The following is a 20,700-nucleotide window of genomic DNA, read 5'->3' on the forward strand; positions in this document are numbered from 1 at the left end:
AAGGGTCAGACATGACCCGGTGCTTGCACAGGGGATACCTTTACCTTTATGTTACACCACTGCAATATTAATCCAGTTTGCTCCATTATATTTTAGAAAGACCAACTTCATGGGTGAACTATGAAGCTCTAATTTTATAAAAGTCCTGGTTGGAAAAAAAATTCAAGGGTTTTTGAGCAAAATACTTATAGTGATTCATAAGATTTGTAATATAAATTTATAGTTAGATCCCAAATGGCTATTATTGGATTAACATTCTTGTAAGGATATCGATAAACCAAAACTTAAGCTCATTTAGTCTTTACTGGTGACAACACATTTACATATTGCAACAAACTGAAAGAATGATAAACCTCTATCTTTAACATTGTGGAAGGTTAAAACTTGATACCTTGTGGTTATGGAGAAGACCTCTTTAATGTTTAACCCTACAGATTCTGATTCTAAGATCTCATTTTTTGGACAAGTGGATGCCTCTTATTTCTTATGAAATGTCATAAAGATGGGGTGATCCCTTCCAAATATAGGTTCATTATCCAGTGATTGTTAAATCTAATCTCCTGCAATAGTGCATTCTATTTTGTATGTAAAAATCCTGCAGTGTACCATGGGGTCTGAAAAAGGCCCCCATCAACTATAATCCCAGTTTTGCTATTTATTATGTTGTGTGAGGAGGACTTATTTCAATTATAGTCCAACCAACACTGAGCTGAGATTTAATTGAAGATGAAATTCTGCACAACCCCTGATTTAAGACGTTGAAAAACTCCTTACAAGGATAAAATGTTGGCGTGAGCTGGTTTATGAGGGCTGCAGCACAGATGTGATGCAGGTATTGCAGAAAACTGTCAGAACATGAAGGCAAGAAACAAAAAAAAATCAAAACCATGCCATACAGGTTTTTGTTTTGTTTTGTTTTAAAGAATAAATGTCAGTTACCTTAATATGAGAACGGTGTGACTGCTGCATATCTTCTATGAATGCTAAATATTGTGGATAGTAGACAGCTTTATGTGGTTGCAAAGTTCACTAAAAGATGCATAAGGCAATTTAGATAATGGATTTTATTAGTGAGAATTTCATGTGTAAATGTCTTAATCTGGCACAGGTTTTATGAATTTTGCATAATGGGGTATATACTTGATTGCAGCATGTAATTTGACTGTCCATTTTCAAAAAGCAAAATAAGTACTGAAATGTGTTAAGTAACAGAGTAATGGAATTTACACATCCTTTTAAATGAAAAAAGATCAGCACCACCTCTCTCTCAAATAATTTTTAAAATGTTTGCAGAACCAACATACCATGGAGCATAGTATATTAAGTATAGTTCTTGGTATTTGGACAACATAAAAGCAATAACTTTTTTGTTCTGTATTTTTTTATTTCAACGTGTTCACATTATGGAGGAAATGACAGTAATTTCCCAAATAAGAACAAGCCTGGTTAATGCTTTACATTGCAGACTAGGATCCAGAAGAATGAGGTTTGATTTCCTGGTCTTCTGCTGTGTGAGGTAACTTTGGGGCGTATACAGCATACCTCATTGTAACATACCTCATTGGGTTGTTGTGAGGATAAAATGGAAGAGGAAGAATTATTTGGTAAGCCACTTTGAGTCCCAATTGGGGATAAATATCTAGCTGTAATATAAATATACTAGAAAATAAGCCCGCTGTAATCGGAATACAGCGGGCCCTAGCAGGGCTGTCGAGGTTGGGGTCGCTGCAGGGCGAGAGAATGTACCGGAGGATGGGTGGCAGGCATCCTGTGAGGCGGCGGCAAGTCGTGGGCCCCCCCACCCTGTGGCCTACCGTATTTAGTGGCCGTGAGGCAGGAACTGTAGGCGGGCGGCCTGTAGTCAGGAGACGGCTGTAGGCGCGGCTGGGCGAACTTCGGGTGTCGGGTGCGCGGGGTAGGTGGCAGCGGCAGCGCAGCACAGAGGCTGTGCCGATGCGGGAGCATCATGCGGCAGCGGGTGGGGCCATGGGACGCTCCCAGCTGTGGGTCCCGGTGGCGAGTTTCGGGCGTCGGGTGGGTGTGTTGGATTGCGCTGCCGCTCCAGCACAGGGGTCAGCTGGCCGCTCGTGACAGCTTGGGCCAGCGGGTGAGCTAAGCTGTGCGCGGGCGGGGAGTGGCGATGGGAGGGTGTCTGGTGGCGGCGGTTTGCAGGGTTGGGTGCTTCAGCGTCTGGCCATTCATGTCCGAAGCAGCCAGCACTGTAGAACAGGGGGGAGGGGAGGGGAGGTGTGGTTGCTGGCACACCAGCCAGAACACACACACAGGTGCAGAATTATGTGCCTGGGTGTGCATGCCAACTGGCACACCAGTGGCTCCCCTCCCTCCCGCGCCGCAGGTGCTGGCTGCTTCGGGCACGAATGTCCGCTTTGGATGCCGAAGCGCCCAAGGTCATATTCATCTCCAAATGCTACAGTACAGATATTATTCACTTGTCAACAGAGTGGTCTAGAATAGGGATCAAATGCACTGAAAGGCTGTATAATTTCCATGAAATAACAACTGGGTTACGTGTCCTAATTATTTTCCATTCTAGTAATCTTTTTATTGATATGTGAAGTCAATATTATATGAATGGAACTGATGCCTGTGAATCCTAAGGATGAATAAAGCAGCATGGAATAATTTTAAGATAAGGCTGTTAATGATCAAGATTCCTAGCTAAACAAAACACCCATAAACATTATGTTTCCTGACAGCTGCAAGCACAAGAATCTGAAATTGCAGTAGCCAATGCTATACAACATTGAAGCATGTAATTTACATCTTAGAGAAATTAAACACAGCATAATGGTTTAGCTTCCAGGCAACAATACTATTAAATTTGCTGTAGCAGATTATGACATCATCTGAAACCACAGGATACACATTTCAACCCAGCCATTACAGTTTGTATTATGTACTGCTGTTCTGGTTAGTCTTTCATTTAGTTCATTGCAGGGATTGTTATTTTTAATGGTTGCATATGCCACCAGTCACTGTAAATGCATACAGCCAGTGATGTCAACCACTATGAAGTGAGGTACATGGGGTATGCCAAATTAATAGGTAATAATGAAGTGCAAGCTATCTATGCAGTACTATGCAGGTCTAGTTCACCTATTTTCTACCATCTTTTTAGTTGGGTCAATTAACCATAATTCCATAATTTTCTTTGGCCTTTTTACAAAGGCTCCCACTCATCATCATTTAATTTATAGTCCCTTCTTTACACAGATTTATAATTCAACCCTGCCTCTTTTTGTTCTTTTCCCTTGGCATGTGCTCCTTTTAATCATCCATTGTTTCTCATATTCAGTAGGTTCTTCCATGCCATTCCTCATACTTGGAATATAATTTCCTTCTTTATTCATCAAGTCACTCCAGTCAACTAATTCATTTTCCCCTTAATTTTACCTCAACTGCCACCAGGTACTTCCTTCGTCACCTTTACTATCTGCAGGAGATCTAATGACTCTTTGTGGCATGGCAAACCACCAATGTATTAGCTAGTAAACAAGGTTTCCAAGCCTTGCTTGGATTTTGTAATGCTAAAGTAAAAAAAGTTGTAATTGAAGTAATTTCTGTGCGTTTAAAAAAGCTGAGTGAGTGACCTTTTCCTTGTAAATTTTGCTTAATGAGGGCAATTCTGCACCAGTGGTTCCATTATGGGTTGCTGTCAGTGCCTTGCGGCTGAGCAGCATGCTTTGATGTCTCCCACATGGGACATATTTCATTGGTCAATCTGGTCTGCCACTTTCTGTGTCCTTGTGGGGAACACGTGTCCACCACCAAATGTGTCATCATGGGGGATGTGGCTGCTGCAGAAAGGTTCAACCATGTGGGGGCAGCGGGGGGATAGCAGGAAGGTAGGATTGTGTGAGAATGCAATCCCACCTTCCTGCAAAACACACACACACATTCAGCTCAACAGTGCTGCGAATTGCCACTAAGCTGAGTGGGTCATCTTTTGTCCTCCCTGGGCCTCCATTGGACCAGGTATACAAGGGCCTCTGCTGGGTCCAGTCCCCAATGGCCCCATAGGAATGGCTTATGGGAATGTGGAAGATATCTATGCTCCCTTAAGGACCATTTATGCACTGGAGGTTTCATGCCAGGCTGCAGGCTGGAGTTTTAGTCATAGCAGGGAGCCCCATCTCTTCCTGCACCTACATGGGGGAGCATTTGGCCTGGTGTACCTCATCCGCCCCCAATTTGTGCTCCTGCACAGAAGCCGGGGCAGTGAAGTTCCCAGTGCATAAATGGTCAAAGTGAGGCAATGGTAGCCTAATGTGCATCAAGCCTAGGAGGGGGCCAGCCTGGTTGCAATATTGTGTAGAAGGGGGGATTAGCCCCGCTGCCATATGAGCACCCCCCGACCTTTTCCACTTGTGCAGATTCAGCCTGAGTCATCAAATTGCCTTAAGCATCAAAGTGTTTTCCTTTTAAGCTGATAAACCAAACCAATGCAAGCACATTGAATTTGCAACATCATAATTTTGTTTATTCACACCCATTATCATACTTGTACACCAACAGGTGAAATCTAAATTTATCTGTATTCAATTTCTCCCTGAAATTCAACTATTCATTTTGTTTCTTTCTGCCTTTTTTGGTGGGAATATGAATACTGTTTCTAATCAATTCCATTTTAATCCAAAGAAATAGAAAGTGAGGCAGTAAAGGGGGTACTGTAAAAATTCAGAATTTTACTTTGTAGATGCTCAGAGGCAATTCCTTCACAAATCTTGCTATCTGCCAGCTGGAAAGCCACTTTGTGGTATGTGACTTAAAATACCTGCAATTGCTTTGGTTATAAAAGGGTGCACTGATTTCACTTCAAAGATAAATTTCTTTTTTAAAAAATGGAAAAAGAGAATCAGAAGAATCAATATCTAAATTTTAGATTCTGAATATGACAACATCACAGAGAAAAACCCTCCCCACAATGTTACAAATGAACTGTCTCTTAAATTGTAAACTGATTTTTATTTGAATAAGCCTTGAATATTTACAAACAGTTTTTATACTGTTGCTGTTAGACTTGGTACATCGCCAAACATATTGTTGATTGAAAGCAAACACAACTGAAGATGGCAACAGAATACAGGATGATCTTAATCGGCTCGAGAAGTGGGCTAAACTGAATAAAATGAAATTCAATAGGGACAAATGAAGAGTTTTGCATTTAGGTACGGAAAACCAAATACACCAATATAGGATGGGGGAGACTTGTCTTGGCAGTAGCTTATGCAAAAAGGATCTAGGAGTCTTAGTAGACCATACATTGAACATGAGTCAGCAGTGTGACTCAGTGGCTAAAAAGGCAAATGGGATTTGGGGCTATATCAAATGGAGTATCGTGTCCAGATCACGGGATGCAATGGTACGCTTTACTCTGCTCTGGTTCAGCCTCAGTTTTCGGCACCCCAATTGAAAAGGGATATTGACAAACTGGAACATGTCCAGAAGAGGGCAACAAAGTTGGTGAGGGGTTTGGAGATCAAGACTTATGAAGAAAGGCTGGGGGAGCTTGGTCTGTTTAGCCTAGAGAGGAGAAGATTGAGAGGGGATCTGATAACCATCTTCAAGTATTTAAAAGGTTGCCATATGGAGGATGGAACAGAATTGTTCTCACTTGCCCCAGAGGGACAGACCAGAACAAATCGGATGAAATTAATTCAAAAGAAATTCCATCTAAACATCCGGAAGAAGTTCCTGACAATTGGAGCAGTTTCTCAGTGGAACAGGCTTCCTCGAGAGGTGGTGGGTTCTCCATCTTTGAAAATTTTTAAACAGAGGCTAGATAACCATCTGACAGAGAGGCTGATTCTGTGAAGGCAAAGGGGTGCCAGGTTATAGTAGATGAGTGATAGGGATGTGAGTGTCCTACATAGCGCAGGGGATTGGACTATATGACCCAAGAGGTCCCTTCCAACTCTATTATTCTATGATATGATTCTATGATATTCTAAAATAATAATAAGAAAAGTAAGGGACAGGAATTTATTTTAGGACTCACTACACTAGATGAGAGATTCCCTGTTGGACATTGCCTCAGTTGGTAAGTCAGAAGCATGAGTGGACTAGAAGCAATTAAGTGATATATCAGGATTGATGTGTAAGTGTCATGATTACGGTATATGGGATAATAAAGTGTCTGAGTGTCATGATTACGGTATATGGGATAATAAAAAAATAATACTATTTAGTAGGGTAGTTCTGCTCTGTAGAAACCGTTTTGTGCAAAATAAATGCATGATGCATCAAATATGAAAAATATATGCAGGTATTATTAGGCCATTAATCCTTAACAGGGTGGGTGGGGGGACACATGAGCATATGCCTTCAATTTATATTAGATATGCTATATATCTGTTTTGTACAAGGATGCTAAATTCATCAAACCTCCTATGAACTGTTGTTTGTTCAAAGAAGATAAGCTCAGAACTAAATAATATATAGTTTGATGTTTCTCCCCCCTGCTACCTATTAGGTTTAAAATCTACCTGGATGATTACCAATGATTTGTAATAGTGATGTAGTTTCAAATTATTTGTGTCCCAATATGCTTGAAGAGGAACTAAAGAGCTTCTTGGTGTGGGTGGAGGAGAGTGCAAAACTTGGCTTGAAACTCAGCATCAAGAAAACTAAGATCATGGAATCTGGCCCTCTCAATTCCTGGCAAATAGATGGGGAAGAAATGGAGGTAGTGACAGATTTTATTTTCCTGGACTCCAAGATCACTGTAGATGGGGACTCCAGCAAAGAAATTAAAAGACGCTTGCTCCTCGGGAGGAAAGCTATAGCAAATCTAGACAGCATCCTAAAAAGCAGAGACATCACCCTGCCAACAAAAGCGTGTCTAGTTACGGCTATGGTCTTCCCAGTTGCAATGTATGGCTGTGATAGTTGGACCATAAGGAAGGCCAAGTGTCAAAGAATTGAGGCTTTTGAACTCTGGTGCTGGAGAAGACTCAAGGCGAACAAACGGGCCAGTCCTAGAAGAGATCAGCCCTGACTGCTCCTTAGAAGGCCAGATCCTGAAGATGAAACTCAAATACTTTGGCCACCTCATGAGAAGGAAGGATTCCCTGGAGGAGAGCCTAATGCTGGGAGTGATTGCGGGCAAAAGTAGAAGGGAACAACAGAGAATGATTTGGCTGGATGGAGTCACTGAAGCAGTCGGTGCAAACTTAAAACTCCGGGGAATGGTAGAGGACAGGAAGGCCTGGAGGATCATTGTCCATGGGGTCATGATGGGTCGGACATGACTTCACACCTAACAACAATGCTTGGATGGAGAGATGAATTCTAAACATTGTTTTACCATACAAAGTGAGGTTACATATGTTTATTTGCATTTATATCCTACCTTTCTCCTATCACATGAAACTGCTTTCTACTGAATCAGACCTTTGGTTCATCAAGATCCGTATTGTCTACTCACACTGGAAATGGATTTCCAAGGTCACAGGCAGAGTTATTTCACATCACCTTTTAGCTCGGGATGAAGGGAATTGAACATGAGACCTTCTGCATGCCAAGCAAATACTCTGCCACTGAGACACAGTTCTTGCCTCCCATTCTGGAACTCAAAATGGTTTTCACAGAATTTCTAGATAGTCTCCATACCTGCTATGGCATTTATGTATACACACTTCCCCATTCCTCCAAAGTGAAAATGATGTTCCCTCACAGACTGAGCTAGCCTTGTAGCGTGGTCCCTTAGTTATAAAAATGAAGCTCTGGTAATCCAAATCTGATACAGAATAGTAAAATCATAGCACCTGACAGAAGATCATTTTTTTTCAAGTAATAAAAAATCTCTAGTATGTTAGAACTAGAGGAGCTTCTGCTTGAAGCCAGGGGGTTGCCTCTCTCTCAACGTTTTGACTGTAATCACCACCACCAATATTTCCTGTTTCTATGGTAGTTGTACTAGAAATCATGGAAGTATACAGCAGCATTTAAGTCGGTGTGACCAGGTTCATTATTTACATCTTCTAGATCTCAAATCTTCATCCCTGTCCTGAAGCAATCCAGATAAGCTGGTGGAGTGAAATCAGGACTTGACAGCAGGAACAGGTCTTTAATCAGTCCAAGTCCAAAACACAGTTACTTTGAGCAATCTAGCTCAGGGAGAAGATTCTTGAAATTGAAATTTACTTAGCTGTGAACTCCTAGTATCTCTTTGATCTGCAGTATTATTAATAGTTTTCCTAACAGATCCAGGAATTTAAGGTATTAACCATACTGAATGTCCACAGCTGACTACAAATACTGTTATTGTTCTAATGCTGTCAATAAGACTATGTCAGCACATTTGCACACATCCTTCTTGAGCTGCCCCCCCCCGTTTAGCTTTGCAGCAAAATAAATGTAATTTCATTCCTAGTGCACTAGAGAAACAAATAGTATCCCTGCAGCCTCTCTCGTAGAGAGAAGAGAATTCAATGAAAATGTGATTAGCAATGGGAAGGGGAGGGGATGCAGTTAGAGAGTGGCAGTCGGGCAATTTGATGCTTTATATCATTGTCCACACAGGAATGCTTAATGTCCTTTTGAAATTATCAAAACCAAACAAATGCTGAATTGATGAATACGACAACCTGTAAGCTTGGCTCAAAAGAACAAATCCAAAACACACAGCACAACCCCTCCCCCTTGATTCTCTTCAAGCAACACACCACATGGTGGAACTGCTTGGCTAATTCTCTCCCCCTCTCCCCGGTTTTTCACTCTTATCCCATTTATTCTTTAATAGCCATCGGTACTAAAGCTGATGTCTGCAAAAGTGAGTGGGTTGATTAATAGGTATTTTATACATCTGGTATTTTCTCATAAAAGACTGGTAAACTTATTTCAATTATCATACCACCAACAAGGATGCAATCTGTTCACAATGGCTGTTTACGAATGGCTGCTTTGGGTAATGGCTGTTTTCTTAGCACGGGAAATGAAATATAATATTATTAAACAGAGATATGCAGAACAATATGTCAACTTATCCATCTTTCTGATGTTTATAGACTTCTTTTTTTTTTACAATGTTTATTTTATTTTATGGGACCAAACGGTAAACTATCTCTTACATGCAAAGACCTCATTTCTTTTATTTTTCCTTTAATGTCCTTGAATATTAGCTTCGACAAACTTGCAAGCAATCAGAGCAGGAAACCTGTGGTAGGTACTTATTAATTCCATTTAGATAAATGTTTTCAAATGAATGAGATAATGAAACAAGATGTTTGTCTTTGAAGAAGGGGGTGGTAAACTTTCTTGCCCAGAAGGCTAAGATATTTCTTATTTTAAACACACCACCTGGGATAGTGTCACAAGCTAATGTTTTATGAGATGGTGTGAAAAATCATGTGTTTTCTGGCTTGCTAAAGATGCTCAAGGAAATAATTTTGGGTGAACTGGAATACATCTTGCAAAGAAATCAAGATAATTGCAAACAGCAAAGAGTAATGCATATGACAACAATCAGAATTCCTTGCAAAACACAACACAGCACAATATCCACAAAGATTCTTATTTGATGGTTGAAATCATTATTACTCTTCCAGAAACCATATGCATTTTCTGTTTTTAGTGATCTAAATCAGGGGTAGTCAACCGGTGGTCCTCCAGATGTTCATGGACTACAATTCCTATAAGCCCCTGCCAGCAAATGCTGGCAGGGGCTCATGGGAATCGTAGTCCATGAACATCTGGAGGACCACGGGTTGACTACCCCTGATCTAAATGGTCCAACGATTGAAGGCACAAATAAATGCAACAATGGGAAATCCATGAACAGACCTTGACAGGGAGTTTGTTTGTTTTTAAATAGCAGCCATGCAAGTTCCTAATTCAAACAAGGGCCACAATAAGGATAGAAACTGGGTTACCCATGCCCCCATGGAATTTTACCAATTGAAACTAAACTCCCTATTCTGGAATGTCAAAAAGGAAACTGATTCCCTGCTTGGCTGTTTCTGTACTTAGTCTTTTGTACTTAGGGGGAGAGGTCAATTTTGAACAATGTGATACATTTTTGAAGAGTTAAGCCCTACCCCCCACATAAAGCAGTACATAGTAGAAAGTGTCCTCTATTTACTGTTTATTTATTATTTACATTTATAGGCTACTCTAATTGAGCCTGTTATCTCAGGATGCCATGCAGCATTAAAATATATAAATGCATTATATTTCTAAAAAGCTGATATTGCGGAGTCTTTGCTTGTAAAGGACACCCCCAAAAATGTATATCCAATTCTAAAAGAAAAGAAAAAGAAAATGCACTTACTGTGCAATCCTAAACAGAGTTATATCCTCCTAAATCCACTGACTTAAATGGACTTGGAAGTGTTTAATTTTATTTACACTTAGCACTATTGCTAAGTATATTAAAAATGAAGCAGGAATGAAATGAAGTAAACAGAAGGCATGTTTCTCAGTTTACCTTGAGAAATTGAAATGGTACATTTCTTACATGTTGAAGAAGAAGAAGAAGAAGAAGAAGAAGAGTTGGTTCTTATATGCCGCTTTTCTCTACCTGAAGGAGTGTCAAAATGGCTTACATTCGCCTTCCTTTTCCTCTCCCCACAACAGATACCCTGTGAGGTAGGTGGGGTTGAGAGAGCCCTGATACTACTGCTTGGCCAGAACAGCTTTATCAGTATTCTGGTGAACCCAAGGTCACCCAGCTGGATGCACATGGGGGACCAGAGAATCAAATCCGACTTGCCAGGTCAGAAGTCCGCACTCATAACCACTACAACAAATTGGCTACACCAAGAAATCGTAGGCCATCTAAACCTCTGTACCTTCTAAAAGAAGGCAAATATATAACTGAGAAAGGGGGAAAGCCCAGTAAGCTTCTGGAAATAGAAGTTTCAGTATTATAGAGCAGCTCAAGTTAATGTCACATGTTTATATGTTCCTTAGAATTCTCACCCTAAAACACCAGGGGACAAAGAGGGACCTTAATTGTCCCATTAAAAAGATATTCCTGAAAAATATACCAATGTTCTATGCATTCAACATATCAGCAGTTTGACACAGAGCAGAACATAGAGAATTTACAGCCTATGTTACTCAAAAATATGGCAGCTGACAAAACTGAGCACAGGAAGTTCAAGAAACACAGTGCAGAAGCAGAAGAGAGGCCCTCTCCCTAATAGCTAACCTTTGATCTGTAAGAATGATTTTTCATAGGAGTATATTTTTGCCAACCATACAGTCCAGAACATTTTACCAAGTGAGATTTTGATACTACAGTTCAGTTCAAATACCTGGTGACCCCCACACAGTTCACAAGTGTAGTTTGCCACCAGTTCACAAGTTCCCTAGGAATTGATTACATGAATACATAAGTAGCTGCTATAATTCATCCAATTTCTGAAGCAGCATATAATATCTCCCTTTCTGGAAGTACTGCTTGATTAAACTGGTGTTTTCCCCACAAACCCAGAATGATCATGAAGGTGAGGTTTGGCCCATGTTCCCAGTGGTGGTATGTGGAAAGGACCAAGTATGAACGCTGGGTGAAGGTGGTTCAGTGGAACCTTTGTGCCGCTCTTTGAAATCATTTTGCCAGTTTGTTCTTCATTTTAGAAAGAACTGACTTTTGAGATCATTTTAATGATCTTTAGTTTTTGTTTTTATTTATATCACTCCTGTTGTTGAATAATTTTGTATCTTAGAATCATAGAGTTGGAAGAGACCTCTAGGGTCAACTAGTCCAATCCCCTGCAGAATGCAGGGGCAAATGCTGAGATTATATAGGCATTACTTGTACCTTTTCACTTGAAGTTTAATGAGTTAGTTTAGTACTACATGTTGTTGTTGTTGTTGTTGTTAGGTGCGAAGTCATGTCCGACCCATCACGACCCCATGGACTATGATCCCCCAGGCCTTCCTGTCCTCTACCATTCCCCGGAGTCCATTTAAATTCGCACCAACATCCAGCCACCTCATTCTCTGTTAGTACTACATAGCCTATATTTATTAATATGTATACACACATACACATAATGGAAATATTAATTAAATTAATATATGCAGAATCATGATAAGCAATTGCAGAGATGGTTGCCATGCAACTGAAAGGATGCCTGTGAATACAGCACAAAATATATTTGTTAAGTTTGCTGATATTTTACTTTGACCTTTTTAGTTATACACCTGACCAGATAGTCTTCAAATGTGTTTGTGAGAGTGATAACATTAAGAGTAGCTGGTGGGGAAAAAAAGAGATGAGGAACCAGCTGCGTGATTAGGAATAATGATTCTTATTATACTGAAAAGGTTAGGAATAAGGAGTCCAAACTAAAAAAATAAAAAAGTAATTCGTATGAAGATGTTTTTTGGCAGGATAGATTCTTTCTGTTCTAAATAAAGGGGCTGATCCTACAAAGATTTGCAGGTACAATCAGAAAAAAATCCCAAAATACTGAGTTCCAAAGTTACTGCAAACAGTATATCTTACCTGTCTCACTGGGAATCTGCCATTTACATTTGCATGAATTTTGCTTATGATTCATAGCAAAACATGTGGAGTGACCCTTTTGAAACTGTGTTTGAAATTAAACTGTGAAAAATTAAAATTCTTTCTGTGGGCTTAAGCTGCAGGTTGAATTTTGTTTCTTGTTGCAGTTTCACATTGGCTAGATCCTGGATCTGGCTGGCAATGGGATTTCTGCCAACTTGCAGTATGTCTGTAGTAATTGTCAGAAACATGTGTACACTATTTGGGCAACAGTTTTCCTCAAATTATTGACACCCAGATCACACCACCACCATATCTAATTATTTATTAGAGAAATAAAAAATACAGTTACTGAACACACATGTCAATAAATTGGTCCTGAGACATCTATGTGTGCCTGATTAATGAAACATGGGAGTGTCCTGTTTGATATACATATTTTTTGCCTTTACTTGAGACCAGCAATCCAAGAACTTTTTCATGCAAAATCTTTGACCCTTTCCCCATAAAGCATAACTTGCACAGATGATAGGATACAAATACACCCAGTTGTATTCTTCAACATAACAAACTTACAAAACCAAAGTGTAAATGAAATGCCCTATAGTAAAAGCTTTCAAAGAAGCAGATGTGCAACATGTGTTAAAAATGGTGGGTTAATAAAATACAGAACTATTTTGGTGGCTCACTTATCTTATTGATGGAGAAACAGTCACATCAGGATCAGAGTGAAAGAATTTAATGGGTTCCAAAAAGAGAACAACTAATCTAATAGATAGGAATATCCCCAGGCTATGAAAAGACTGGGATGTATAAACTTGACGATGCCCTATGCTTCACTAAAAATGGAGATTGAAATCTCAGATGATGAAGAAAATAAAACATATACTTATTATAGACATTACAGACAAAAATAAATTGTCTTTGCATCATAGAATCATCAGATTTAGCAGCAATGCTCAGACTTCCTGGCATATGTTGTTCAAACAAGCCATGTCCAACCTTGGCAATAATGTTTAATAGATTAGGTAATTTATCATACAATCATACAGTTATCCAAACCCTACATTCAGAACACCTGACGTGATATAAATCTGCTGTACATTATTTTATTCCATAAGGAGCATTGATTCACATCACACAGCACATATTTGGAGTCTATGAAAACTCATATTCTCTTATGCACACACTCATGGAGACAAAAATAATGCAAAATGACCACAGATATAAATCTCCATGAGTTCCCTTGACCCCGTTAACAGTTTTTCCAGCCTCTGTGATCATGGGAATAGGGTCATTATGAATATACATTTTCTCATCCAGTTCTTTCCATAAGCACTACAGTTTTAATTTTCAGTGATCATGCTTCAGCATATTCACTTAATCCTGGTTTAATCCAGCCTTACTTGACAGCACCAGATTGCACACAATTATTCAACCAGTGGTGATTTTAGTCACATAGCTAAAGGCTGAGATGCTTATGAGACAACTGAATGGCATGCACAGAAGTCTGTGTTGATATGTGAAAACTGAGCAGGTATAATTCAAGACAATATTTAAATAGCAATGCTATGTGTAACCAGAAAGTTAGTGGACGGGAAATCATGAGACATTTTTACAAGAGATATGTTTGATTCCATCAAGCAGATGAGCAACTATTCATGGGCAAGCCTTTTTGTATGCTTTAGTATTTCATTCTAATTAGACAGCTCATTTATGTTTATTAAGATTGGAATCTTACCTCAACCTTGTGAACCACAGCTCCTATTGAGAAACAGAAAGAGAACTGTAATTTTCATCTCTATTCAATGGCACTTCATAAAAAGCAAATATTAGTGATTTGATATTGCACAAAGAAGCAGCGGCAGATAAGGATTCTAACCAATGCCAACGGAATAAAACCATGTTTAATCCAACAATTAAAACATCCTCTGAAGTACTGGGAAGTAAGCACATTGGGAGGTCAACCAATTGCTTCCATGGTCAGAACAAATGAAGAACCTTACCGTATGGAATGGACATTGATATAAATCAGGAACAATGGACAAAAGTTCACACATGCAAAAGCTGGTTGTAAGGAATGGGAAGCATGTGTGTGCCCCCCCCCCACCAAGTGTCAAGCCTTCATTGCTCCCTTGGGCCAAGAAGCACTATGCCAAAGGCTGTAAAGGGATTGCAAAGAAGACCGATTGATTCAAATTACATTGACATATTTTATTTTTTCCTCCACTTAACATTACAATATATGTTTTTTAAAAAATATATGCAGCTTAATATGCTTTTTTCAAATGGCTGATATTGCACAGATTAAGACATCCTGAATTTTAACAGCTGGGTGGGAAAACATATGAGTACTTTCTTAAATGTCCATTCTCTAGCCTGGCAACCATTGGTGGCCAGGGAAAACCCCAAAGTGATATAATTACTCTCTTAAGAGTTACTGAAACCATTAAGGTTTTATCATACAACTTCTGACAGTTCCTAGAGAGATGTGGCATCACTTTCAGGTTTTTTTCTGGAACTGATGTCACATGGTTACCAGTAATGATTTTTTTTAAATTCTTTCTTCCACCAGCCCTTGTTATTAAGGAGCCATATATAATGACAGGCATGTTTGTAAACTCTATTAGCATTAAGACATTAAGAAAAATGTTTAAAAATTAGGGCTTCTATTCTGAGGAAGGCACCATGAGTTCACAGAGATAAGGCAAAAAACAAATACATTTATAAATAAGTTTAAATAAAGTATATGTGTGTGTGCAGCCGCAAAATAGGTGAAATAACTGCCAGGAGTTAATGTCCCTTTCACGTTATTCCAAGTCCATTTAGGTTCTTTTTTCTTTTTAAAAAGAAACTGTTCCCTGCAGCTACTGCATGGCAGTGGGGCCCACAGGAAAAAAAAGTACAAACTAGTCAAGAAATGAAATATGTAGTACAATCCAACAGTTTATTGATGTGGCCTTTGGCAAGTAAGATTCCAACATATAATAAAAATAAGCAAATTAAAACTTTGGCTAACAGTTGAAAATGACATCCCCCCTTTAATTCCATGCACGACAACCAATGGTGTTAAAGAATTACAAAATTGTTTCATATTTTTTATTTTCCTTGTATTTGATATTTTTAGCTTTGCATCTTGTTGGGAGAATAGAGAGCATTTGTTTTGAGACAATCTCTTTCTCTTGCTTTTCCTTTATAAATGGGGTGCTAGATCAGGACCCATGCATACACTGGGTCATTTACCCCCAAAATAGCAGCCCCAATGGCCTAGTCAAACTATATATGTGAAAAGGATGCTATACATGTCAATATATTTGAGCAATATTGTTTAAAGATGCATCAGAAAAGGTATATTACCAGCAATTCAAAATACAGTTCACCAGCTGCAGAATGACAAAACATTGTATATTACATGGTACCTTATGCTTCATGCACACAAACCTACCTGTGTTCTAAAGGAAAGATGTATTCAGTCATTTAAGATACTTAACTTCTAGACCGTTTATGCACTGGAGGTTTCATGCTGGGCTGCAGGCTGGAGTTTTAGTCGTGGCAGGCTGTCCCACCCCTTCCTGCACCCACATGGGGGAGCACTTGGCCTGGTGCACCTCATCCACCCCTGATTTGTGCTCCTGCACAGGAGCTGGGGCAGTGAAGTTCCTAGTGCATAAACGATCCTAGAGAAAATTAGGAGGGTGCTGAGCACTAGCAATACAGTCAAATCACAGACCGTTTCCACATGAGGAATCTGCCTCTGGACAGCATCTGGTTGCTAGTGGACTTTAGAGCCCCCTTCACATGACATTGTCTACATCCCGAGGCTGCCCAGGGGCTGGGTCTAGTTTTGGCCAGATTTGCCTCAGGATGAGGGAAATCACACAAAGTGAATTTGACACTTTTTATCTTGCGTCCCATTGGTAAGCATCTAGGACAACCCTGTATGGAGGGGGAAATGCACAACACTCTCATTAGTGTTGTCCCACTCTCACACTTGCTCTCCCCTCTCATTTCCTACTCAAAGTATTATTTTTAATGGTACGGTCCACATTGCTGCAGGACTGCAAACCGACTTTGTAAAAGGCAAAATAAAATATTCTTTAAAGTGTCCATGGTCTTTTGGAGATCAGGCAGGCAAAAGACAGTCCTGTTTGTGTTTTCTGGAGCTTCTGTGTTGTGGCATTAATGCATAGCAATACAGAAGTGCCTTTAAAAAATAATTCTGTGCTGGGGTGGGGGGGAGAAAGTTTCAGTCCATGAGACAACTACTGTGCTGTGATTAGTGGCTTGCTGGAATTGGCAAGCCAAAGAGTGGGGGGAGAAATTTGGCTTTTTTCCTTTGCAGCCTCATCAGGAGGCAAAAAGCCATGATGGGGCAGAAGAAAAACACAGGAGGAGTCTCCCATATGGAGGGCTGCAAACATGAGGTTTACCATCCCATGTTTCCAAGCAGGAGGCCACACACATTTTACCACTCTGTGTGGAAACGGTCACACTAACAAATTTTACCAAGACAAAAGAGAGATTCAGAGACACAATAGGAACAATAACTACTCAGGAACAGGCAGAACAGGCAGAAAACAGGAATTCAGGAAACAATGCCCGAGTATTAGTGAACACTCTTTGATGTTCTATGTGACCCTTTTCCATATTACTGCTTAAACTTGCCATGTCATGGTCCAGGACAGACAAATAGCAAACTTGGACACACCTTAGAGCCCTCTTAAGGCCTAAAAGAGAATGGAACTATATAATATCAAACATTATGGCTTGCAAAAATGAATATGGGTTAGACATAACATGGGTTGTACTTGTTTTGGGTTATTTCCATGATGGTGGCCTAGGATTGACTTTTTTTCATTTCAGCAACAGCCTACCTAAGGAAGGCAGTGGCCAACAGTCCTTGTCCCTGTTATTAATCCCATCAAGGCACAGTCATGAAAGAAGGTTTGCTTAGCTAATTATATTTCATAAAGATATGAGTCGTTTCCAAGTGGATGAAGTGATGAAAATGCTGTCATTATTTGCAGCCTTTAAACTGGAATATTTTAATGTGAAAACTACAACAAAGTGAATGATCTAATAAGTATTTGCAGCTATTGGAAAATGGCTAGCCAAGATCTTCAAAAAGGCATCTGACTTTTTTTTGTCTGCTTTATTATTATATCATGAGTCAGTAGTTTGGTTTACTGCTTCTAGAAATTCTACTTTTGCATTGTAATTTGCAATAAACGATCATATTTCTTCCATAAGGCCTACAACTCCTACTGAAATGATAAGAAGAAAATTGAGCTTTCGGCTGAGAGATCACTTAATATTTATACAACATATAAATAAGGTGAAAATTGCCTTCCTTCCCATTATCACCTCCACTGGAGACCACTAACAAAACTCTTCATTATATCCATTCACTAGCTCAATTAAACCTGAGGTGAAATCATGTCAGGATAATTTTCCATTGCTTGAGGAAAGCCACACAAATTTAGGGCTGGGAAAACAACATGCAGAGAATCAGCTAATTCTGTGGATTTATTTTGTTGTAAAACAGAAGATAAAGCACATTTATCAGTACATAGAATTAATCACATATTAGCTTTGGAATTCAAATGTAAAATCTTGGGTTCCTGGTTAAAAACACTGAAAACCAGTAGCACCTTTAAGACCAACAAAGATTTATTCAGGGCATGAGCAAGCACTCTTCCTCGAAAGCTCACGCCCTAAATAAATCTTTGTTGGTCTTAAAGGTGCGACTGGACTCTGATTTTCTTGTGCTACTTCAGACCAACACAGCTACCCATTTGAATCCATCATTATTTATGGAGTAAGTAGGGAAAGCCACATTCCAACCACAACATAGGTAACTGTTTTTATTTTAGCTACTTCTCCAGGAACATCAAGTGAGTACCATGATAAGAGCCTTGATCTGCTGGGTGTCTAACTGTGTACCCAGCAGATTATACCAGCTGCTGAGGAACATCATTTGTGAGCAAAGGCCATAACAGCCTAATTCTATTAGCTGTTATACAAGTTTGGCAACTGATTGGACTCAAGGGTTTCAAACTGCCAAGAAACCATCATGGGGTGGACTCCTGCTGACATGACAACCAAAGCACAATGGTATCAATGATGGCTACTATAGCACGAGTGGCTCTGCTCCTGATGTGATCGAGTTATGCAAATTATGTAAAAGATTCAAAGCAATGGATGACTCAGAAAAATCTACAGAGAAATAGAAACAACCTTGTCAGTAGTCAGTATTCTCACTCTGGACATATAAAACAAGTTGTAATCAATTCTAAATTACAAAATAAATGTGCATTGCCATCAGTAGTGGGTAACACATGCATATTTAAAGGACTGGCTTCCACCATAATAAATTTAGCCATGTGAAACCACTCATCATCATATATTCAATAGTCAAAGATGGGCCAATATACATATACTAAGGTGACCAGATTTTAACATTGGTAAAGCGGGACATCATTGATTGGGGGAGGGGGGGTGTCTTGATTAAAAATTTGGTCTATATGGAGCAACAAAAATTTTCATAGAACTCATAGAACACAAAAATAGTATTGTAATATATATTTTTAAATTTCAACATACCGTATATACTCGCATATAAGCCAAGTTTTCCAGCAATGTTTTTAGCACTTAAAAGACCTCCTTGGCTTATATGCGGGTAATTGATTAACAGCCTGCCCCCAGCCACCCAATCGCAGCATTGCACCTGCAACCTGAGCTCTTTGCAAGTAAGCTAGTGGCCTCCAGTTAACCTTTGTCCTTCTGCAAAGATCTTAAAAACTAAGCTCTTTGCAAGTGAGCTAATTGCTTCCAGCTAACCATTGCCTTCTGCAACTATCTTGAAAGCTTACTCTGGCAGCTTGTAGGACACCAAAGTTTGACTGAGGGATTCTGATATTTTCCCCCCTTCTTTTCCTAATCACTTCTTCCAAACTATTCTTTTGGTTTCTGGGGGTGGGGTGGGTTTTTTGGGTGCTTTGGGATTTACTGTTTTTTCAGTGTTTCTTCTTTTATCTGAGGGTCAGCATTGTTTGCCTTTTCTTCTTGGGGTTGTGTTTCTTTTAAAAGTTGATTTTTACAGTTCTTTCTTTCATTGTTCTGGGGGGCACTGTAGCACCCAGTTTGGTAGATGTTGTACTTGTTGTAGTAGGTTGCCAACTTTGGGTACTATTGTTCGTCTCTGGTTTGCTGGCCTGGGGGGCACTATTTGGTTCTTCTGTCAGAGCTGTTCTCACAGAGCAGTTCTGTCAGTGCTCTCTCAGGGTGTCTGGTATCAAGAGGGGAAGGGAAGACAATTGTAAGCTGCTTTGAGACACCTTTGGTTAGTAAAAAGCGGGGTACAAAAACCAGCAGGTATTCATCGTCTTGACTTCTCTGTATTTGTTGGGAGGGAGGCTGGATGGGAGAGCCTGTGATGATGGAGCAGGGATTAAGCACTTAGGCCACCCTGTAAATTTACCAGTAGCTTGCTGCATTTCCCACCCTCGGCAATAGATTTGCCCAGATTTTGTGGTAAAATTAAGCTCCTCTGCTTATATGCGGGTCGGCTTATATGCGAGTATATACGGTAAGTACAATTTGCCAGGTGACCCCAGATGTCTCTCCAAAAGTGGGACAGTCTGGTCACCTTAGCATATACATAAATCTGTGGAGCAGCCCCACAGTGAAAGAAAGCAGTTCTGAAAACTTGGGGGAACACCCAGGTTTGTAAGCAAAAAAAGTATGTAAACATAGCATATAGAGGGTGTTAATTAACCTCCCCATTCAAAAGTATTGTCTACATAAGTGCAGGCTAAGCTCCAGTAATCTTTCACCCACCATGTTTCTAAGACAGTGAAGCTGCAGGCCAGTTGGGGAAAAGTTGCTGCAATTGTTGAGGCAGCAAAGAGGTTGGTCAAGGTGGTGAAGAGGCTAGGCAAGCAGTCAGATAAGCTGTCAAGGCTGTGAAACTCCCGGAGTGTTAGGTTAGCTGCCAGCACTGTCAGAGTGTGCCATCAGTTCAAATAAAATGTTATTTTCAGTGTGTACAGTAATATTGGGATTGGGCAGCTACCCAATCCAAAACACATTTCTGTTTGTGTTTTCTGGTGGTAGGGCATGGACAGGGAAATGGGGATGGGGCATGTGATGAAGCCGCCCTTAACTTAGCATCTGTTTTAAATATTTATTGTGAACACACAACAATCGGGGTCCAATTACCATGG

General features: G+C 39.9%; 1 protein-coding gene across 41 annotated transcripts in view; it reads right to left on the reverse strand.

Annotated features, from left to right (window-relative positions):
- Positions 1–20,700, reverse strand: part of PTPRD (protein tyrosine phosphatase receptor type D) — a 1,533,354-nt gene that overhangs the window by 769,198 nt on the left and 743,456 nt on the right. For all 41 annotated transcript variants that reach the window (XM_077344981.1, XM_077344985.1, XM_077344991.1 and 38 more), the window contains one exon: positions 14,217–14,239. The gene's annotated coding sequence lies outside the window, so the exon portion shown is untranslated. The remainder of the gene's footprint in view (positions 1–14,216; positions 14,240–20,700) is intronic.

This window comes from Paroedura picta, chromosome 7 (genome assembly GCF_049243985.1).
Source record: "Paroedura picta isolate Pp20150507F chromosome 7, Ppicta_v3.0, whole genome shotgun sequence".
Classification (NCBI taxonomy): domain Eukaryota; kingdom Metazoa; phylum Chordata; class Lepidosauria; order Squamata; family Gekkonidae; genus Paroedura; species Paroedura picta.